Here is an 11695-nt window from a genome sequence, read left to right on the forward strand (position 1 = left end):
TCCCGCCAACTCGACTGGCCATTGCACTACAAACGATTTCATTTTCATCATATTTTCAATACTTCTGGTTTTTTTCTTATTGTTATGATCGAAACAAGTTGCTTAGGATCATTTGTGACTATATTACGGTTAAATTTTGATACAGACGTGTATTTTTTTATATGAGAAGAGGAAATTATGCATGGATTTGTTAGGTATTCAGCTCCTCCCCCTTTCAGTGGCTGCATTCACATTTCAAATACGTTTTTGACCATCTCGTATGTGCCCTTTAATTAAGTTGGTCGTGAAATCTACATTAATTGTCATAGATGTCAAGTTTCAACCATAATGAAAAAGAAAAAAGGGTAAAAAAACTCTATTTTCATATATATTTGTTGAAAATATTTTTGATTTGGTGTATTTCATATGTAGGGACCAAAAATTCTCAAAACGCTATTAAACGTTTCGTCGTACTCTTCAGAATTTGTTAGTATATACCTAAAACGAGAAAGAAAACCAGGTCCCAGCCCGGGAGCTGGTGCGAGTTGTTGAGTTGAGTTTATGATTTTTATGCTTACATTTCCACTTTCAAACGAAGATCAATTTCATTAGCGCAAACATCAAATGGACTAACAACGCTTGTCAATATGTAATTGTAGAACATATGCGAATTGAATTTTTCGAATTTTTCCATTTTCCATCAGAGTTTTCCGAAAATTTTCAATTGTCAGGTTTGGTTGGAATATGTTTGGTTGAAATATGTGTATTATTTTTATGGGACCCCTCTCTATTCCAGAGGAGGGAGGGGTGTCATGCCATCATAGAAACATGTTTCGTACCCAAAAACCCTCACATCCCAAACTTGGCTCCATTTGCTTGATTAGTTCTCGAGTTATGAACAAGATTGTGTTTCATTTGTATGGCAGTCCCCATGCCCTTAGGGAGGGGGTAAGTGTATCAAACCACCATAGAAACATTTATTGCTACCTAAAACCTCCATATGCAAATTTTGGTTTAATTTGCTTGATTAGTTCTCGAGTTATGCAGCCCTTGCACCTTATGGAGGAGGGAGGAGTGTCAAACCACCATAGAAACATTGCCTCCTAAAACCTCAATATACCAGATTTGGTTCCATTTGCTTGATTAGTTCTTGAGTAATGCAGAAATTTCATTTTTTTCCCTTTTTTCCCAAAAATGACTTTTGTCAAAAATGTATTACTTTTGAACTACTGGAGCGATTCAGATAATCGGCATGTCAAATTAAAGCCTACTAGCTAGCCTTTTTTGAAAAAAATAACACACTTGCCAATTAATTGGATTATAGTCACATATATCCAGTCTAGTCACAACATGTTAACTTTGAAAAATCATAACTTAAAAACGAAAAATAACACCTCTCTGGTATTCGGATATATTATGTGAAAAAACCTCAGCTTTCAGGGAAAAATATAAAAAAATATGATGCCTTTGGTCCCGAAACGATGTAAGCTATAATAAACAAATATAATCAATAATTACGAAAACAAAATCCATTTCTATTCAGAATATGATATTTTTCCAAACAAGATTAGCTCATTGGCTTGAATTTGATATGTCGATCATCTGAATCGGTCCAGTAGATCAAAAGTTATAATTTTCCTTCCTGATTTCGAGATATGTTATGTGAAAAATACTCAGCTTCCCAAAAAAAAATATAGCGCCTTTGGTCCGGAGACCATGAAAATTATAAAAAAACAAATACAATCAATAATAACGAAAAAATGATTCAAACTTTCTGCAACTGTAGTGTTTGTACAAAAAAGACCAGCTAATTGGTTTTAATTTGATATGTCGATCATCTGAATCGGTCCAGCAGTTGTTAGGGGAGCCCTTTCTCATATATGTACTTTACACGTTGCGATTACTTTTAGGACTCCATGTCTCTCGTTTATTTCCTTTTCTTCTTGGTTCGTATAGCCTTATTATCTACCTAATATGTTTGCCTACCTATTCATAATATATACCCTATCTCTTTTATCTGATAGGATGCCATGAGACGAAGCAATCATTAAACACGTCTCATCATGTATACAGATCTACCTCCCATGAGACTGAATCCTATGTAGATAATGTCGAGACAATGATGATGACTGTCCGTACCACAACACAGTTCCAAAGTTATGAATTTTTGAAAAAAGTCATTTTTGGCAAAAATGTTTATATATATATATATATATATATATATATATATATATATATATATATATATATATATATATATATATATATATATATATATATATATATATATATATATATATATATATATATATATATATATATATATATATATATATATATATATATATATATATATATATATATATATATGTATATATAATATTTGAAAAATAATGATCAAAGAATGAAATGTTGATAATAATTTTTTTTTTGAAAAACTCACAACTAGTCGTTATTTTGTTTAGAGTCAAGATAGCTGTATTGTAGTGTACGAAAGAGTTTTAGATCTCATTAAATTGTGAACTTTTGTTGAAGACGTTAACTTTCTATCTTTTATGGTTTCTAGAATATATATATTAATATACTCCTTTAAAAGTAATGTTTTACTCGTAACATTTTAGTGTGTCAATTTTCGCGTTTCATATGTTGTAATTTTTATTCATTTTCTAATTGTTTTTAAATTATATTCTACATTTAATTCTTTAACCAACATTTTGTAGGTGTACTATAGTCTTTGAGTAATTTTTTTTCGAAATTATAAGTTTTTTTTTCATCTTTTTGTTTGAAAAACCACGATTCAAATACTGTAAGACCTACAAAATATTGGTTAAAAATGAAATGTGGCAATTATTTAAGTTTCAATCAATAATATCAAACAACTTGAAAAAAAAAAGAAATTTCATCGAAATAAAATTATTTCGAAAATTAAAATTATTTTTTCTTAAAAATATGTTTTTCTGAGAATTCTGAACCAAAAAAATATATGAAAAGCCCATACAATTATCAGCAAGTCATACATATATCAGAAGAAGAATACTGCTACAGGGAAAAGGTTTTCCCTGGAATGTTGAACTCGTTACATTTTAGGGTTTAGATTATCTCGAATGACATATTCTGCAAACATTTTTTTTTTTATTTAGAAATACGTCAAGAACATGTAAACTGCGAGAATATACACACAAAAATGCTACATAAACATAATTTTTTCAACGGTCTCCATCCCAAAATGCCATATATTCCAGAAACTATAAAATATATTAGGTGTACCGGTAAATTTCTTCGGTTTTACAACAGATGGCGTAACTTGACTATTATTCCAGTGAATCAAACATAGTTTTTTGCCATTTCGAATATGCCGGATTTCGTACCAGCGAGGGTGTTTTTGCGGGAATCGTTAATTCATTACTTCAATATGAAGAAGAAAGCTGCGGAAAGTCATCGCATTTTGGTGGAAGTTTAGGTGACCATGCTCCAACTGAGCGAACGTGTCAGACGTGGTTTGCACGGTTTAAAAGTGGTAATTTTGATTTGGAAGACGAAGAACGTTCCGGACCGCCAAAAAAGATTGAAGATGAAGAATTGGTGGTTTACTCGATCAAGATCCGTCACAAACGCAACAAGAACTTGCAGATACACTTGGAGTAGCTCAGCAAACCATATCCGATCGTTTAAAAGCAATGGGAATGATTCGGAAGGTAGGACATTGGGTGCCGTATGAATTGTAGCCACGAGACGTCGAACGCCGTTTTTTCACGTGCGAACAACTGCTCCAACGGCATAAAAGAAAGGGTTCGAAAGGGGAAAGGGCATCGAATCGTTACTGGCGATGAAAAGTTGGTCCATTACGACAATCATAAACGTTGGGCAACGTATGGATATCCTGGCCATGCATCAACATCGACGGCCGCGCTGGATATTCACGGCCAGAAGGTTATGCTGTCTATTTTATGGGACCAGCTGGGTATGGAGTACTATGAGCTACTAATGAAACCGAATGAAACCATTACGGGGGACCTCTACCGACGAGAATTGATGCGTTTGAGCCGTACACTGAAGGAAAAACGGCCACTAAACTAGCAATGACACGATAAGGTTATTCTGCAGCACGACAATGCTCGGCTGCATGTCGCGAAACCGGTCAAAACATACTTGGAAACGCTGAAATGGGAGGTACTATCCTACCCGCCGTATTCTCCAGACATTGCTCCGTCCGATTATTACCTTTTTCGATCGATGCAACATGGCCTGGTTCACCAGCACTTTTCCAATTTTGATGAAGTCAAAAATTGGATCAATTCGTGGTTAGCCGACAAACCAGCGGATTATTTCCGCAAAGGGATCCGTGAATTTCCAGAAAGATGGGAAAAGGTTGTGACTAGCGATGGACAATACTTTGAATATTAAATTTGTAAACACAACCGGCACTTCTATTAGTTCTATTAGTTCATATTTTGATAAGATCTAAAACTTTGTCGAATACACTATATTGTTATTTTGACTTTGAACAAAATTAGGATTAGTTGTAATTTTTCCAAAGGAAAAATGAGTTTTTGTTAGAAAAACTTTTTCCCTGTAAAAGTGCCCATCTTCCGATGTATGGGTGACTTGTTGTAAATTTCTAGGACCATTCGTATAGTTTTTTTTAAGATTTAAAAAAATACATTTTTGAGAAAAATGAATTTTAATTTTCAATATTATTTCAGCATTTAAATTTTTTTTTATATTTTTAAATCTAAAAAAAAATCAAGTGAATTTAAATAATTTCCTACATTTCATCTTTTGACGAGAATTTTTGCATACATACGTTAGCGAAGGAAAAGAATTTTGGTGGCTCTCTTAATACAGATAGCCTCAATTCATCAAGAAAATACATCCATAATCCAGGATTTTTGCTGTAATTGAATATATTTGAATCAAAATAATTCTAATGTAATAAATTCTAAAATAATCAAATGGGCAATTCGAAAAGCAGTGCGCGGTTAACTCCTATAATCTCGAACGGCGACTCCCATCTACGATGACATTTGTCATAAATCCCGCGACGGTACACAACTAATAGCCCACTGGCGTGAATAGAGAGATTGAACGGCACATTCTTACCGCTCGCAAGCAAAACGTCCAGAAGCGATAAATTCTCAATGCACAAGTCAAACCTGAGACCTTCGGAATCTTTCTCCGTCTCAGTCACACACCGTCAAGATGACATAAACATACCGTGGAAAAGTTCAACCTTGCAAACACATGCATATGGTATATTATGACGCAGCGGCGTGGACCTTTCGGGCTGGTTTTTATTTTCCTCCAAACATATGTTTTGACCACAATATAAATCATCGGATCTTGTTCACGCGCACTGGCACACAAGTGATCAGAAATTCGTTCCTTTTTTTCTCTCTCACCATAAGCTTCACCACCGTGTCTCTACGACCGAGCAGGGGAACGTATCGAACAGTCAAACGTGCCGACACTCTTGCCAGTTGGAAGCTGCGCGACGCTAGGGTGGCTGTTTTCCCAAAGAATGAGATGAGATCGGAGGAACATCAACCGTGCTGAGGAAGCACCCTAGGTGCTAGCGCAAATGGCCTAATGCGTGTAACTAAAGTCACATTTGTTTCTCGGCACCACTTAAAAGCGACATCGTCTCAATAGATTCACTAAAGAGCCGAGGAAAAATAAACACTTGTACCCAATTTTTTTTTCTTCTATGTTGTTTTTTATCCCGAAAGCAGTCGGCACTCGGTCACACTTCAAAACCCCGATTGACATCGCAATCGTACAGGAAAAATGAGCTACTAAGTGGACGAACACACGTATATCTCGTAAAATCGCATAATTCGGGGTTTACAGAAATTAACGAGATAATTTGACTCCGAAATGTGTCGGCGTAAATGATCCCGATCCGGCGGGCATTCAAGGATGAACCCGAAGCGGGAACGCCCCTGGCGCCAGCTAATTTCTCTCGCATTCTGATGCGCGAGAAGAAAAGGATCCTTTTTTCTCTGCTTACGGGTAAGCGGTTCTTAAAAATTTCACGCACCGTGGTCTCTCTGAAAAGTGGTGGTAATTGGAGTCCATTTTTGGTTGCATTGGTTCCTCGAAAGATTGATTTGTTTTGCATTCGAATTAGAGGATGATTTATTGCGAGGCGAGCGAAGTTTTCGAGGATATCATATGGCATGCCGAAAGCTGGTCATTAGTGAGAGGAAACAGATTTTTGATGGGCCGTGCTTCAGAGATCGCTTGCACAACGAACCTAAAGCCTAAAGTGTTATAATCAGCAAATAACACAGCCGAGTGGTATGTTTGCGTTCGTTCCCCCGTTCGGAGGCGAGCCGCGAGAAAGACGGCCGATCCTATTGGGCCGACCATTTAGCACCTTCCCGGCAGAATAATTATATTGTTGTACGTTCTATTACGATATTATGATGCATTTAGCACGTTTGGAAGCGTTTGCGTTCACAGTTCAATCCGTGCGCTTAAAAGCGAGAACTATGACGATAATTGTTTTCTCCAAGCCGGCTCATTGACGGAATGGACCACACACGGCGGCCCAGGTTCCGCGAGCCCGAAGCCACCGGGAAGCCACCAACGGCGCGGGAAAGTGAAACCTCGCTTAGCTCGATCGAACTATGCTAATCACGGCCATTATTACGTCGTAATGTGATGGACGATTAGAAAAAAAAAACGAGAGCGATTTCGGACTTTCGGGCCAAGCCAGCTCGACGAAAAACGCTCGTTGGCTGGTGTTTGAAAATTTTTGATAAATTATCCTCTAATTGCCTGCAGCTTGCGCAGCATCCTCGAATTCCAACATTTTCCGCATCAGCTAGTAGCGAGGAAATTTTGTGTTTGTGTGGATGAGATCGTATGGTATTTCCGGGCTCTTCTGCGTGCGGAGCTATTTGTAATTTGATTATTCGGATGCGCACCAAGCGTTAAACGTCACGTTGAAGACCGTGGGCAAGTGTGATTAATTATTTCTTTCGAACCAGCTCTCGGCGCCGCCAAATGGGCGTGTACTTTGGAAGAAAATTATTAATGCGCTCAAAAATGCTTGGATGTGAGATAGTTTTTTAACCATGGAAAAAGTTTTCCAACAGCCTCAATGTTTTCTCTTGACTGATAATGAATTTCGTTGTGTTGGAAATCCTACGGTCAATTTTTTTCTCTATTTTTAGTGCAATACACTAAACTCAGATCTCTAATGTCAACAACTGGACCGTTTGGATCCAGCGATTGACCAGAGACACCCAGAAACGTCAAAAAAAGAGGTGTTGTGTGTTCCATCAAGTCAAGTCATCATGTCTATAGTGACTCGCCAGAAATTCCGGATGCTTTTTTTTTCTGTATTATAGTGACTTTAAACACTTTTGGCTGGTTCGTCACTTTTACCTTCCATTTCGGAAGAATGTCGGGAGTGAGAATCGAACTCGTGATCTTTATCGTAGGAGGTATGGATGTTACCACCACGGCAGATCGCTTCCACATTCCGGGAGCTTGATTGGGATGTTTTAATGCATATAGACCGGATATCAATTACCATCTTTTGCTCTCATTGCAAAATTTCCTGAGTGATAAAAAAAATGGTAAGGGGTTGTATCTAAGACACGACCGCATTTTCGACGTAGAGCTACGCAATTATATTATGCAATCCACCTTTATTTATTTATTTACTATGACTCTACATCCCATTGAGATTAGATCTGATTCACTACTCTTCTCCAATAAACCCGGTCCATGGCTGCAGTTCTCCAACTCCCGGCTGCACCGATTCTTGCCAAGTCCTGCTCCACCTGGTCCAACCACCTCGCTCGCTGGGCTCCTCTCCTTCTTGTTCCTACCGGATTAGATGCGAACACCATCTTTGCAGGGCTGCTTTCCGGCAATGTTGCAACATGCCCTGCCCATCGCACTCGTCCAGCCTTGGCGACTTTCTGGATGCTGGGTTCGCCGTAGAGTTGCGCCAGTTCGTGGTTCATTCTCCATTCCCCATACTCCGTTTTCCTGTACACCACCGTATATTGTTCTGAGCACTCGGCGTTCGAAAACTCCGAGCGCTTGCGAGTCCTCTTCAAGCATCGTCCATGCTTCGTGCCCATAGAGAACAACCGGTCGAATTAGGGATTTGTACATGGTACACTTCGTACGGGGTCGGAGCTTGTTGGACCTCAAGGATTTGCGGAGCCCATAGTAGGCACAACTTCCATTGACAACGCGTCTTCGAATTTCACGGCTGTTGTTGTTGTCAGTTGTTATCAACGAGCCAAGGTAGACAAATTCCTCCACCACCTCGAGCTCGTCGCCGTCGATCACAACACTACTACCAAGAAGAACTCTGTTGCGATCAGTTCCTCCAGCTAGCATGTATTTAGTCTTAGACGCATTGATCCCAAGCCCAATCAGCCCTGCTTCGTGTTTCAGTCGGCTTGTATCGGCTACCGTCGCATGTGTTCTTCCGATTATGTCCCGCATGTTGAAGCCCGCTCTCCGCATAACACCTTCCACCTGTTTACCACACCGAATATTATTTTAGAATGCATCGAAATTGTTGAAATAACTTTTTAGTTTTGACGTAGGATTACGTCTTTCGGGAACATATTGGGGTACAAATTGAAAATCGAAAATCGAGCACATCGTGAAAATTGTCCAATTTCAATCGCTTATTGCTCAGTCATTTCATGATGGATTGATGAAATTTTTGCGTCACTCGATTTCGGCACTCCATAACAATTTTTTATATTGAAGAATATAATATATGTCATGAAACTAACTATAGAAAAATTGAAAAATCTCAACCCCTATCCTAACGGAAATACCCACTTCTGATTAGTCGAAATTGACGACACATGCGGCGGTTTCCTAACAGAGACATCAAAACCAAGCTGCCTGGGGGAAATCAGCATTGCAAATACATGAAAGTAGGGGGAACTTTTGTTCCTACCGAAATGTGTTCACTAACAGAGACATCAAAATCAAGGTGCCCGGAGGACATCTGCATTGTAATTATATGCAAGTCGGGGGTATTTTTATATTGCAAGTAAGGTGAGTGATACGATTAATTCTAGCGAATAAAATTTAAATTTGGAGCTTTAATGATGCTTGCTTCGTGAAATTTCATATCAATGACCGATCGTGTATTTTGAAAAATTTAGCACAAGTGTAAGTATAAAATTGTATATGATAGCAGTTGTATTAAAAATGTCTTGATATATGGAACGATTTATTTCAATTTTCATAAATTAAAACCAAGGTGTGTTCCCACTCGATAACGGGTCGTTTAGTTCAAGCTGTCTGTTATGTTGTGTTCATTTTCACCCAAGGAAAGTTTATACGGCGATAAAATTGGAAAAGTGAAGAAATATTAGAAAAAGTGATTTCCCATAGTGCTGTTAGTCCAATTAAAATCCGCATTGGATTGGATAAATACTCAGAAAGTAAAAATTATAAAAGAAAATTACCTTTTTCAAATATATTTTCTCTATATTAAAGTAACATTTTTATACTGATGAGAATAGTCAATAATTGTGTTCGGTATTGGTAATAATTTTATATTACATTGAAGAGTTTTTTTTCTTTATTTCATCCATACATAACGAAGGAGGCATCTCGTCTAGGATCACAGAGAACGGTTTTCATCATATCTCGTTCCACTTCGGTACCTTTTATCTGATACGCACCATCTAACGACTGTTTATCATCCTTCTGTCATCATCACTCGGTAAACACTGGTGGAGTGAACAAACAATATCCAACAACCAAACAAACCGGCTCTTTCCTGGGCCACCAAACCATTATCAAGGAGTTTAACGATGTAAGTCTTAAAACATATCCAAAATCAACAGAAAGCCTAACGGAATCCTACGTCAACTATGCGGTCGTGTCTCGGACACAACCGTCCTGTGACTTTTTTTTATGGATACTACTTCAGAAGTCAAAATTTTCATTTGAAATTCGAACAATTTCAAACTGGTAGGCCTGGCCTGTTCAACTGATAGATAATAATATGGATATCGCTACCAGACTGTAGATTTACATATTATATATATTATATTATATACAATATATTAATATATTACATTTACGATTGAACAACGCTGCCAATCCGCACCAGAATTTCTCATTCCCACTCAGATATCGACCACAAACTATAAACAATTATGCTCCCATATTCCGCCTTGAGGTGGAATCGAACCCCACAACATGCAAGGCTTTCCTACGGGGATTTGAAAGCATACTTCCATGAAATATACGTTGTATCTAAATAAATGCAGTATATATCTACAGTGAAAGCTCTCTATAGCGACATCGCAAGGGACCGTCGTTATAGAGAATTGTCGCTATAAAAGTTTGTCGTTATAGAGAGCTTAGATGTCGCTAAAAGGAGAGAATCGCCCAGCTCACGCAAAACAATCAAAATATAATATAAAAACAGAAGCAATTGATGTCTAACCATCTTCAACAATCTTAATTTAAGTTTAAAAATTAATCATTGTTTAAGATTAATATAAAATTCAGCTCATTCGTCCGATAATTTTTTTTCTAGATAGAAAAAATAGTAAATTGTCAATTGATTTTTTCGTTAATAAACCAGCATAGATAATCTGGAAAGCGTCTGCTTGTTAGTTTTGAGAGGGTGGGCTTATAGTTTCTTTGTTGAATGCTCCGTCAGGCCCTGATTTAATAAATGGTTTTTATTTATCTCATCGCCACACAAAATATACCAATTGAACAACATTGAAGCCAATATGCTTACCCTTTTCACGACTCTAGTCCATATTTTTGACGATGAATGAATTCGCATTGTGCAGCATATTGAATTCATATAGCAATGTCGTCTTTTTGATACTCTTTTCAAACCTTTGAATTATGTCCAATTTATTTTTAGCGTTGAAGATTTTTGCGTATTTCAACTCATTTTGGGCAGTGAATGTTTTCGAAGTGAAACAAACGATACTTCAAGTTATTGCATGAATTTGATATCAAAAGCTTTATCCATATAACAACCAATACATTCATTTTTAAATTTATTGCAAATTTAATGCAATTTTATTATTTTGCTTTAGGATGGAATTCTTGTACAATTCTTCGATTAATTTGATTTAATAAGCTTTCCCTATCTTTTATGGTTTAAATTTCTGTTTTTGTAAGTATCCGATAATTCAAATCAGTTGGTCGTGAACAGATTTTCACAGTTGATAAAACCTTATAATACACAACATATACTATTTATGCTCGTAGGCACTGACATTGACACTCACACTATGAGTGGAGTGAAATTGAAAATTGTCGCAATAGAGAATGTTATGTTCTAGTAAATAGAAGCGATAATGTGTCGTTATAGAGAAATGTCGCAATAAAGAAAAGAATTTCTATGCGATTTTGAAGAGACCTTTGGACATGTCGTTATAGAGAGATTTGTCGCTATGAATATTGTCGTTATAGAGAGCTTTGACTGTATATTTCAAAATTCTGGATACCAAAATATGTGAACGGAAGAATTGTCAAACGATCATTGTATTTTACGTTTCCCTCTGAATGTATTGCACATCTCATGTTTACGTAGTTCTCGAACCGCGAAAGTTTATTCACTTCTAGTATCTGAAATGACGATCCCAGGCTTCTCAGTTTAAAAGTACGTTTTAGGGAAACATATTCCGGTCTGCACAACGACAAGTGAGTACAACAGTACTCAACACCAACAAAAACTTGTATGTAT

Source organism: Toxorhynchites rutilus, chromosome 1 (assembly GCF_029784135.1).
Source record: "Toxorhynchites rutilus septentrionalis strain SRP chromosome 1, ASM2978413v1, whole genome shotgun sequence".
NCBI classification, from domain to species: Eukaryota; Metazoa; Arthropoda; class Insecta; order Diptera; family Culicidae; genus Toxorhynchites; species Toxorhynchites rutilus.